General features: G+C 33.6%; 1 pseudogene; it reads right to left on the bottom strand.

The window, feature by feature from the left end:
* Window positions 1-1,053: 1,053 nt before the first annotated feature.
* LOC149514646 (uncharacterized) lies at window positions 1,054-8,167 on the bottom strand (annotated as a pseudogene).
* Between the last annotated feature and the right edge of the window lie 3,840 nt (window positions 8,168-12,007).

Here is a 12,007-nt window from a genome sequence, read left to right as displayed (position 1 = left end):
GTGTCCAAGCCTACAGTTTGCACTCTAAAAAGCACCATCTCTTGTCACTCCAAACCGCCTGAAAGTAAGATATGTCTCTCCTCTCACCTAACTCCTCACCTATTAGGTTTAACCCTCCAACCACTGCTGATCTCTTCTATTCTCCCTCTCTCTCCTTCACTTCACTTCATTTTTTTTATTAAACTTTTGTTAGTTCCCTTTTGAAGTGAAATTATTCTTAAGCAATTAAAGTTAGTTATTGTAATTATTTGCAAATAATGATATTTAGTAGATATAGGGTTTAAATTTTAATATTTTTAATTATTTTATAAAAAAATATTGAATGATTATTGACAGTAATTTATTAATAAAAAAATAAAATTTAAATTTTAATGATTAAAATTTAATCATTGATAATTTTAAATATATAAAGGTTTGACGAGTCAACTATCATATCCTGTCAATAGAACAATAGGCTTTTGTTTTGAAAATGATGTAAATGCAAGTGGACACACCTAAGCTAAAAATTATAAAAGTTAATTATCTTAGGTGAGCAATAATAGGAAAGGATGGAGGAAAGCGATTGATACATTAAAAAATGAATGCGGCAGGAAAGAAGTCAACATCATCAGAGTCACACCTCACTTAACCACCGCTTTAACTGCCATTTCCCTTATCGTATTGTGTGGCTTCAATTGTATTTGTAGCCATTGCTATCCTCTTCTTTGTCTTTTGTCCTCTCTCTTAACATTAATTAAATTATTAGTAGTTATTTTTATTCTTTTGTTGCATTTGATTAAATAATTTAAATTTATTAAATATTATTTACAGAATCATGATTTATATTTTATTTAATTCAAGTAAACTCATTTCTATAAAATAATTCAAATCAAATCTTTTTCTTTTATTGCAATTTTTTCTTCTTTATACCAAACAATCAAAACAACTTACCCCTATTTTCTTTCCCTTTTCCCAGATTCGGCTCTCTTAATTTCTGCATTTATATTAATTTGCATGAAATATAGCATAATCTTCATTTTATATTCTAGACATCCATGATTTGATGCTTTGAATTTTGATAACCATTGCTTAAGTATAGTGCGTAAGAAAATAAAGAGATGAAAAAAAAATTAAAACGTGTAATGATTCTTTGTAGGAAAATAGAAGTTTGTTTAAAGCAAAACTACATGGTCCATTACTCACCGTTTCTTAGTAGATCCACATATTATCTCAATATGAAAGCTATTCTTCAACTACTTTTTAACAATATTCTTGTAATAAGAAAAATGTCATACCGATGATTATGCGCCACAAACGCAGCAATCAGTGTATAATAGCCTTTTTGATGAATACATTGTAGAGATCAGCTCTGGGAATCGAGGTACTGACCAGTGAGCTAATTTGGTTATAGCTTGTCCTTTCTCCTCAGCCTTGCATTTAGACTGTTCTTATTCCACCAGCTTGATACCGGTTGAACATGAAGTTAAAATCGAGGAGACAATCCCCTCATGCATCTCTTTAAATTTCAACGCTAGCTTCACATCCCAACTGGCATCTTCCCTGCATTAATGAGACAGAAAATCTCCAATAATTTTTTTCCATGTAAGACAATCAGATTCAGCTTCAATGAATTCATAAATGCTTGCTTGAGGTTTCTTTCCTTATCAACCAACTATGTGTCACCTAAATTTTCCATCATGTCATTGAACGTGGATTGTAGATCTTCAAGGGATTCTTATCTATCAAATTCCAAGTTTGCTTGTTTCTTGAGAAAGGGACCCCAAAAAAGACTACTATGAACTCAAATATGCTAATATTGATAAGTATTCAATTTAAAATTAATTAGTATTAAGTAAAAAAATTTAATTTAAATATAAAATTATAAGATATTTAATATTAATTAGATATAAAAAAATCCATTTTAATAGGTTTTCATAACGTATAGACCAAAGATGAAAGAAATTTTTTACGTGACAAATTAAGAAATGACAACGAAAAATTTTTTTTTACTCTAATACCAAGTTAAGTATCTAATTTAAAATCAATTGATAGTAAATGAATGGACTCAACTTGAATATAAGGCTATTGAAAATTGAGAATTTAAGCATTTAATTTAAGATCAATTGACAGTAAGTGCAAGAATCCAACTTGAATGTAAGGTTACAAGAAATTAAAAATTTATTAAATGTGAGATAACTCATTTTAACAAGCCCCTATTAAAAATTTTTTAGATGTGAGATAACCCAAAAAGATAAAAGAAGTCTTCCATGTTACAAATTAAAATCCATGTTACAAATTAGGAAATGCCACTTCAACAAGCAATGGAAGTATCCAATTTAAAATCAATTAACAATAAGTGGAGTGACTCAACTTGAATATAAGACTACTAAAAATTAAAAATTTAAACATTCAACTTAAAACTAATTAGCAGTAAGTGGAGAGATCTAACATAAATATAAGGTACAAATTAGGATCTACGTTACAAATTAAGAAAGGCCACTTTAACAGGTAACGGAAGTATCTAACTTAAAATCAATTGACAATAAGTGAAGAAATTCAACTTGAATATAAGGTTATTGAAAATTGAGAATTTAAGCATCTAACTTAAGACCAATTGACAGTAAGTAGAAGGATCCAACTTGAATATAAGATTATAAAAAATTAAAAATTTATTATATGTGATATATCATTTTAATAGGCCTCCATTAAAAATTTATTAGATGTAAACTAACCAACTTTAATAAGTCTTCATTATGTGTAAGGAAAGATGAAAGAAACTTTTCATGTTACAAATTAGGAAAAGCCAAAATCTTAATTTTGAAATTATGTTAAATATCTAATTTAAAATCAATTGATAGTAAGTAGAGTGATTTAACATAAATATAAGATTATAGGATATTTGATATTTATTAGATATAAGATAACAATTTTAACAAATATTTTGTGATTAATTGATAAATCAAAAGCATTATACGGTTACCAAAGCCGGAGATAATCACGAGGAAAAAAAAAGCTTTAGTATAACAAAAACATAAAGGCATACACAAGATACAGAAATATGGTGGAAGGAAATTACACTGTTCTTGGTGAATGCCACAGGGCTCTGGGCTCTTCGTAGATAGTCTAATTAAGGAGATAGTAAGCCATAATAGAAGATATTTTGATTCTTCGAAAGCCAAGTTCCCCTGACCATGTGGGTGGTCCAGTTGGACAGGGAACAATCCTCAATGGAGTCAACTTGGTCAACATCAAAATCGGCACCAAAATAAGGCTTAATGAATTTTACAAGGAATACACTAGATGCCTGCAAAATATCAGAGACAGGGTACAAGTGTGCATGGGTGTGAAAGAGTTAAAAAAAAAAAAAAAGACAAGGAATCTATTAAAGAATATATATAACTTAAGTGAAAGTACGGCTTCAAATATTCCGGATACATAGGGGCTGTAGAAAGCTAGATGCAATAAAATTACCCAATGGAATCACATCATAAAGGTTTGTCTCCTTATGGTAGGAAACCATAAAAGGTAATTAGATGTGAACCGGAGAAATTTTCATAACTAAGACAGCATTGTTCTCCAATACTGTAAGGTCTTGATAGAGGAAATTTCAAGGAATGCAGAATCTACTTTGCCATAGTGAACTATGTGTGGATGTAACTGAAAAGAACAATACCAAAATATCAACTAGAATAAAAACTAAGAAAAGGCTGCAAATTAGATGAGAATAACCTTGCGATTGGCCTCAAAATAGGCCTAAACATCTGTCTTAAAAATTGTTGTACCCATTTGAAATGTTCATAAAGACAATTTTAAGAAAGCATAAAAAAAAAAGGCAAACTAAATGATGAAGGAAAAACCAAGATCATCGATACTAGTAAATTTAGGCTGGTACGACTGGTATAGGTGTGGTAGTAGCAACACTAGGAAAAACAAATTGATAAACAACCGAACACCACAAACCTAAACATAGTCTAAGATTCATCTAAGATTCATATTAACAATTGTATATGAATGATCTAACATGGACATCTAACATCAAATGAGCAAAACAGATTGCAGGATGGTGGATAACAAGAGAAAGAGTGACTTGTAGAATGATTGAGAAAGCCTGCAACAGGAATCAAACAAGTCCTCAGCTTTCCATCAGCAAACATAATTTTCATGCTGTTACTATACCAGAGTTCGCAGGCCCATAAAAACTGCTCCCACGTATAGAGCCCTGGTGGAAATGTATCAGGATGATCATTCGATAGTGCAGGAAATAACTCATCATATTGAACACGCAAATGCTGCAAAATTGAAAAAAACCAAAAAAGAAGAAAGGTTATACATTATCATTAGAAAATTTTCTCGTCTTTCCACTTAAAGCATTAATCATATAGATAAAAAATGATAGTTGCAATTTTCTTGAATTACACTAACTAAAATCTCAAGAAGATTGAACTTTGGTAAACATAATATAGTTCCCAAATCAACCTCGTTTGTAGCTACTAGAAGTCACTTGGAAGCAGCTTTAAGTCATAATTGTTAAGTATTCAACTTTTAAAACCAATTGGCTATAGATGCATAAACCCAACCAAGGTAAAAATACCAAGTGATGGAAATAACACCACTTAAAAACTCTCCCTCGTGTGTAGGCCTAATAGAACAACTAAGTAAAACAAGCTTATCATGTGGAAACACAATAAGGCAAGAAGAAACCAAAGCCCTGACACTGTATTAGTCATCCAACCTAAAACTAGTTGGCTACAAGTGGAGTGATCCAACTTTAATATTCAGCCACAAACCCCAATCCTAGCTGATGTGATACATAATACTACTTAACAATCATCAGAAACCTAGAGATGCACAACTCTTGGAACATCTGGATCCTTGTCCACAAGTTCATCATCCTATCAAAAAAGAATGAGATAACTATGAAGTAGACTGTATATATGTAAGTAGCAGGTTGGACAGCTTGATAATGGATAACCTCTTTTGCTTGCATTATCTCTTCGAATAGCAAAGTTCCATCCAAAACCATTATTGCTTCAACTTCAAAGCTCAATCCTATAAGACAAAAAAGTGGTGGAAATTTAATCTCAAGAAACTAGAAACACATATATTTTACTTTATAAACATGCAAAAAGATGGTAACATTATATAAGACTGGCATTGGACCTAAAAGATCGTATTACCCCTTGCTGTTGCTTACTTTATCCTTGAGTTAGTTTATGGCATTCATTAATTTATGCAAATCAAGTCACAGGAAGAGGAAAAAGTGGTGTCTTTTCCATTTGAATTTGTACCTCCGATTTCAAAATTATCGTCATTGTCAACAAATAGGACCTACAGATTTTACAAAATATGGGTTTGCTAATGTGCATTAATAAAAATGAGAAGTACCAACAATTCTTTGTGTTGCATTTTCTATTCTATAAAATCTTCAAAATAACTACCATTAAACCAGGCAATTCCACCACCCTAGCTGTCTGATCTAAGAACAAATGCTTCTTCCCCATCCTTCAAGTTATCATTAATTAAATATCCTCTCGATGAAATGATATTATGCAAAGGTATTTTACAAGAGAGCATGGAAGGCCTAATATCACAGAAAAATAAAAAGGCTAAATACCACTGATTTCACGTGCAAGTATTTTAGATTCTTTCTTGCATTCATTGCTGCAAACATGATTGACAATAATTTAAATTCCAGATTATTCTGTTAGTTCTGCCTCAAAAAAAAAGAAAAAAGAAAAGACAGAACAAAATAAAGAAGGAAAAGCAAAGAAAAATATCTCGGCAATCTGTGGTTCAGTGATCGGATTTCATATATCCCACAAGTATCCTTAGAGTTGGAGCAGAATATGTTAAAATCTACAATCTTTGACACTATCCTCTTGGCTAATGATGCTAGTGATGCAGGCCATGGCAACAAAATGGAACAAATTCTCGTTGAAAGGTTTAACTCTAGGTTCTGTAGCATGGTGGTTTTTTGTTTTAACTCCAGGTTTTGCAGCATGGCGAGTAAAAGTTTAACAAAGAAGGTTTTTTTATCTTCACATTTGAATTAAAACAAGAAAATAGGACACATAACTTACAGCGACAGTGACTCTACCACATTAAATTTAGTCCCATGTAAAGAAAGAATCACTAATCAGCATCAACAAACTTACATAGAGTATCAATAATAAAATTCAAGAACAGCATAATCCTCAAAGACACATTTCAAATTTTGAAATAGCATTTCAAACCATTCACTTTATCCTTATGATAGCAAAGCTGGTTAGTATTTCAAAGCAATAAAACCGATTTACTACAAAATAGATGTTATCAATAATATGCATTACAGCTAAAAGTCAAATCTGTATTAAAATTTTCTTGTAGGGTATTAACGTAAATCTTGAATTTTGAATTACAATTATGCTTCTCCTTCATGCTCCACAACAATGACTTAGATGACTTTCCATCAATCTTCTCTAATATTTGATACTGCAATAAGATAACATAAACAATAATGTCCTCCTCCAGTATTAAAATATGTATGCTATACTATATGACGTATTCTATGAATTAATTGCCACCTTCCAGTAGCATAAGTTCTGTATAGGCATAGCAGGTAAAAGTAATCATGAACCAGATTTATGCCAGGAAATCTGATCCAAACATATGAACACTTACATAGAGATGAGTAATGGATAAAGAATTGACGCAAATTGTCTGTGGCTTTTAATGCATAGCAAACATACCAAGTAAGAGGTGCTATGCCCTATAGCAACTGAATTTATAAACAAAACATTCAGACACCCATAAAATCTTTTGCGAATGAGATGAAGATGTTTCTTGTCTCCTAAATCAAAAGGGAGACTACTGATCAATAAAATTTTTTTGGATGATTGTTATACTTTTTATATTCTTTTCTCCAATTCAACTCCACATAAATGTACTGGGGATAACACTGCTGGCAGATAAAAAACCGGAATCATAAAATGGTATCAAATTTGGAATAACCAAATAACATCCAGAAATCTATAAAGTCTAATATACTTCTTTTTTCAAGTTTAGGTGCTTTGGAAAGATGTTAAATCAAACTCAGGTAAAACTATTAATAAGCTAGATATACATATTTGGTGAAAGATGAAATGTACCATGTCAGATTTATGTACAAGATCCTCAACATCTGTATGATGGCCAAGGCAAGAAAAGGCTAAATAGTAAACAGCTAGACTTCCTTTCAAAGACATCTTTTGAATTTTTTTTTTTTGCTGGTATAAAATCATCTTTTGAATGTTGAAGAGCTGTTATAAGGTCCAACTAGTAGTAAAGTGGATAAAAAAGAAAGAGATAAAACAAAACAAAAGCATGAGAACACAAGAAAACATTCTCCGGATGCTAATCAGCAAGGAAACACTGATTCTAATCTTAAACTTACAAGCTATCCGTAGTCTTGTTTTTACACCATTGTTTTCAGCCAACCGCACTAAGCACTTCTCTTTATCATACTTGTAGTTTATATCAATTTTATTCTCCACTTTATCCTTGGCTCCAAGCTCATGGATCCTATTAACAATTGCATTTTGTAGATCTTGCAGGGCAAGTGTTTGCATGTGTACTAGATTGGAGAATGAGGTTTTGATAAGTGAAAGGATCGCATTTAGAGCCTCCATCTCATTCTTATGGCTGCCAAATCCCACTCCATCAACTTGACCAAAATAAAATGCTACCTGCAGCCAGAAGCCCATTGCATTATCATTAATTATTCAAAGTTAAAACAGATTATTGAAGGGACTTGTGAATCGATGTCTTGGCACCTTATATGCCCATTGTTGCAACATTAGCTATTCATCAGCATATTGAAGTGACTCTGTTTTATTCTTTGGCCAAAAGAATATTGAAGGGGACCTGGGACAATCTCTTTAGTGATTTTTTCTTTATTAGACTATTAAGCAAGATAACCGTAGTACCAGCTACAAGAAGCAACAGAAAAGTACTTGAGGAAGATAGAGTTCATCAAATTATTTGACCCTCATTCTACCATAAGAGAAATAAGTTGAAGTAACAAATCTTAATCCTCATTGATATTTTTACCTGCTTCCTACCATGATTCAAAGTAAATACAATGATTATATAGAGGCAAATTGCTACGTACCTCATCTAAATGTATAATTCTAGCTTGTTGGGATTTGTCTTGAATCTCAGAATCCCACATCGAAAGTTAAGTAAGTTTGAATTTGTCTTGTATCCCACATCGGGAGTTTAGTAAAGGTATAAAGGGTTTCACCCCTATAAATAAGATGTTTTGGTTTTAGTTTTCTAACCTCAGAAAGTTAGACACCAAGAGAATAGCTAAGTGAGTAGGCTATTAAAGGGTGTAATTAGGTTTTGGGTTAAGTTTTGAGTAAGGAGTTTTATGAGACTTTTCTCATTCTAAAAGTCTCACAATTGTAAAGATTTATTTGATAGTGGATTAGATTTGGAGTAGGCCATTTTGAGTTGAGCCGAACCAAATATATTTGTGTGTTTTTATTCTTGATTTGAGCTTGTTATTTTTGTGTGTGGTTGCTGCGCGTGAGTGTTGTTTTTCCCAACAAGTGGTATCAGAGCCAGCCCTAAACCGTTCGATCCACGTCGAGCACCTCCAGGGAGGTAGGCAGAGTGGCCGGCCTCCGTGATGAGGGCGTCACGAGGTTAGGTGCGGGAGAATGTCACGGACCTAAGGGGGAGTCCTGAATCCCACATCGAATATAATAGGAAGGTTCCTGGGGTATAAAAGGGTTCACACCATCTCCGTCTTGTGAGGCGGATAAAACCGTGAGGCCAGGGGGGCCAGAACGGACAATACCTCACAAAGGTGTGAACCGTGGCGAAAGGCTGATCAAGGACGCCGGAAGGGTGAATGCCCGGGTCCCGGAGCCGCGCGAGTTCGGAGCTTGAGTCTCGACCCGTGACAAGTGGTATCAGAGCGACGTTCGAGGTTCGAAGTTTAAGGTTCGTGGGTCCAAGAGATCGTGAAGCAGTGTTTGAAGATGTCTGAAGAAGGTATGTCTGGTATGTCTATGCCTAAGTTTGAGATTCCGTTATTTGATGGAAAGAGTAATTTTATGTTATGGCAAATTACGATTCAAGATCTGTTAGTACAACAAGGGTTGGATCAGGCATTAGAGAGTAGTAAGCCTGAGGGAATGTCTGATGCTAATTGGAATAGGATTCAGAAGAAGGCTGTTAGTACTATTAGATTGGCGTTAGCTCCAGAAGTAAAGTACACTGTGTTGACTGAGAGTACTCCGAGGAGTTTGTGGGATAAGCTTGAAGGTATTTATGCTCCGAAGTCGTTGACTAATAGATTATGTTTGAAGATGGATCTGTATTCTCTGAAGATGGAAGAAGGCATGAGTCTTCATAATCACTTGAATGAGTTTAATAGATTGGTTTCTCAATTGTTAGCGATTTCTGTTGATGAGTTAAAAGATGAAGAGAAGGCTTTAATTTTACTGTCATCTTTACCCAAGTCTTATAGGCCTTTAGTTCAGACTGTGTTGGTAGGTAGGTCTACTTTGAAGTTGGATGATGTGACTGCCCTGTTGCGTGAGAATAAAGGTTTATGGGAGCTCAGAACTCATCACCTGGGGGGAGTACACTAGCTGTAGAGGGTTTTGATCGAGGAAGGACTCAAAAGAGGATTGATGGATCAAGATGGAGATCCAAGTCAAGAGACAGAGATTACAGTGATGTAGAATGTTATTATTGTGGTGAGAAGGGACATATCCAAGTGCGCTGCAAGAAGCCGAGAAAAGATATGGCTGCTTTCAAAAGGGCGAATGATGAGAAGAAATCAGATGAAGAAAAGAGTGATACTGCTGCTGTCTTGTCTAATGATGATGATGTTGTTTTGACAACTTGTGTGGATGAGACCCAGATTTTGAAAAGTGATAAAGGTTGGGTTTTAGATTCAGCTGCTACAGTTCATGTTTGCAATGATAGGAGTTGTTTTGTGGAATTGGATGAGAATGAAAAGTATGGAGATATTGTGATTGCTAACAAAGAAAAGGTGCAGATTCAAGGCATTGGGAGTGTTCGCCTTAGATCTCACAATGGTGTTATTAGGACACTTTGTCATGTAAGGTATGTACCAAATTTTCACTACAATTTGATTGCTTTGGGTGAGTTAGCTTCTCGGGGGTACACATTTTATGGTAGTAATGATTGGTTGAAAGTGTATAAGAATGGTAGTGTGATTTTACAAGGGAATAGGGTCAATCACTTGTACATGTTTGATGGAGGCTCAGTTGCTGGAATGCCTGTGATGAAAGAAAAGAAGAAAGGTAAGCATGTTAGCTTTGCAGATACTGTTGAAGTGTTTGGAGATTCAAGTCAAAGGAGAATTTGTTGGGATTTGCCTTGAATCTCAGAATCCCACATCGAAAGTTAAGTAAGTTTGAATTTGTCTTGTATCCCACATCGGGAGTTTAGTAAAGGTATAAAGGGTTTCACCCCTATAAATAAGATGTTTTTATTTTAGTTTAGTAACCCCAGAGAGTTAGACACCAAGAGAATAGCTAAGTGAGTAGGCTATTAAAGGGTGTAATTGGGTTTTGGGTTAAGTTTTGAGTAAGGAGTTTTAGGAGACTTTTCTCATTCTAAAAGTCTCACAATTGTAAAGATTTATTTGATAGTGGATTAGATTTGGAGTAGGCCATTTTGAGTTGAGCCGAACCAAATATATTTGTGTGTTTTTTATTCTTGATTTGAACTTATTATTTTTGTGTGTAGTTGCTGCGTGTGGGTGTTGTTTTTCCCAACATAGCTATCTATAGCATCTGATTCAAAATAGTGCTTAGTGAATCAGGACCCAAAGAGCTCTTAGTACGTAGAATTTTGAGTAATCTCTGCCAGCCAGGGGAAAGAACAGCTAGTTAACATAGAGCATCTGTGGCATCAATCAACGTAGAAATCTTATTAACGTGTCTAGTTTCAACTTCTCTACTTCAAACTGTTACACTAGCTTAAAATGGGATGCCTGTTACATATTTCCAAAGATTACATCTTATTCATTTTCACAACTCTATAAAGTAGTGATGACTACCATTAACACTTTGAAAGGAAAACTCACAAATCAACGTATCTTGATAAAGAAGATGAAAGAGAATAAAACGTTTTTACTGTTTTCTCTAACCTTCTTTTTCTTAACGAAAGGGTCATCGTCAGAACGCTCAAGAAGTATTGAACAGCCATTAGCCGTTTCCGCTTGCTGCAGAAAACCAATAAAAAAAAAGAAAAAGAAAGATTAACAATCTTTTAAGAAAGAAATCTTGAACAAAATAAAATGGTCATAAAATTGTTAACCCTAACAATAATTTATGGCAATTAACATGTTTTCATAAATTTGAACAGAACATGCACAACTGTGTAACCACCAATCAATGTGAACATGGACTTGTCCAAGAGCAGACGATATGTCCCGCAACGCCTATACTTTTATGAAGTTGGGGAACAATGCATTTTGAATCTTAATTACTAAACTAAGTTTAGATGTTAGGTTTTTAATTTTTATTGACCGCACTCTAACTGTCCAACAGTGCCTATGCTTTATTTTTATGAAGTTGGAAACAATAAATCCATGAAAAAGATTAATTGCTAGAAAAATTGAAAATGATAAATTGGTCTAACTTATATTTTTCTATTTGTAAAATTAGCATAATTATTCTTTAATTAATATGCGAGCCCACTGAACCAATTTTTGGATATGCCCCTGCTTTTTGAGATCAATTTGTATACGAGTAACCATACCTCCTTTGCTGTCATTTTTGTTGATGAAATCCATCAAATATTGTTATTACTATTTAAGTGGGATTATGTATTTAGTTTTGTAAATATTTTAAGGTTAGCCTCTCTTCCCCTCCCCTTCCCATTCCCTTATGTCTCTCTTTCTTTCCCCTCTTTTTCTCTCTTTCCTCTTCTCTTCCAATTTCTTCTCTTTCCTCTTTTTTTTTTTTTTAAACTTTTATTAGAATAAATTATTTCATTGTCCTAAAATAATGGATTGATAATA

This window comes from Durio zibethinus, chromosome 15, assembly GCF_047325235.1.
Source record: "Durio zibethinus cultivar Kanyao isolate XHJ-2024 chromosome 15, ASM4732523v1, whole genome shotgun sequence".
NCBI lineage: Eukaryota > Viridiplantae > Streptophyta > Magnoliopsida > Malvales > Malvaceae > Durio > Durio zibethinus.
Note: the sequence above shows the minus strand (reverse complement) of the source record. Positions and strands in the feature narration are given on the sequence as shown.